We start from the raw sequence: 1,035 nt of genomic DNA on the forward strand, positions 1-1,035 counted from the left end.
TCTGTTCCTCTTGCTAGATGGGGATTCCTACATTGCCATCTGACCTCAGTGTCCTTTATTTAGCTCCAACTTGGGTAAGCAGCTTTGTTTCCTTCCCAATCTCCTGGTCAGAGAGTTGACCTCATATCTATGTCCACTGGTTTTCAAACATCAGAGTAACCCCTCGGACGGGTGGGGTTGGGGTTCCCCACTTTTACCTGTTTTCCACACTGCCTTTCCAGGTATGCTTTGATCTGCGCTAAACCCCGCCATTTGCTTTGGGATTCTACCCCATCACAGCCGTACCCCACACCAGGTGGGTGCCTTTCGGAGACCACAATCCTTAAAAAAGGGGAAGCAAACTGAGTCCTGTCAGTCAGTGTGAGCTGCTGGTAACAGGACAAAGCTGTGTGAGCAGGTCCTGACCTGCAGCACAGGCCCCTGGAGCAAACAGCACCAAAGTTGGCCCCCTAATTAGCTTTGTCATTCAAGATGTGGCTTGCTAGCAGGTGTTACTAACAAGGTGAAGCACCATCTGGTACCTCCCCATTGGAAGCAGTTACTGCTAACTAGGTATTAAGTGTCGGAAAACCTGATTTGATAGTTTGGTGTCCCCTGGCCCAGTTACTTTCGGAGGGATACAGTTTTGAGGTATGCAGCGGCACTCAAGGCAGAAATGTGCTTGTTGGAAGGCCAGATATGGGGCACATAGGGGTTGGTATACTGGGACACGCTCTTCCTGGAAGTACACGTGCAGAAAGCCACCCCACAGCCCAATGCTTTACGAGCATGAAAGGAACGGGGGCAGGGGGTCATCTAGATGAACCTGATGGTTAATGACAGCAGACTGTCATGAGCCACATGTCCCTCTCATTGGCCAGCCTTGCCAGTGAGTCTAAATGCTTCCAAGCCAAGAGTCTCTCTGTCCTGGACAGCACCTACGGGACCCTGCCAATGTCTGCTGCCCGGGGTGCTTCCTGACCAGTTCGCTTTAGCTACGGTAATTGATTTGTTCAGCTCGCAGGTCTGCCTTGGAGCCACTCTACCCTTGTAAGC

Source organism: Cebus imitator, unplaced genomic scaffold (assembly GCF_001604975.1).
Source record: "Cebus imitator isolate Cc_AM_T3 unplaced genomic scaffold, Cebus_imitator-1.0 Scaffold55, whole genome shotgun sequence".
NCBI classification, from domain to species: domain Eukaryota; kingdom Metazoa; phylum Chordata; class Mammalia; order Primates; family Cebidae; genus Cebus; species Cebus imitator.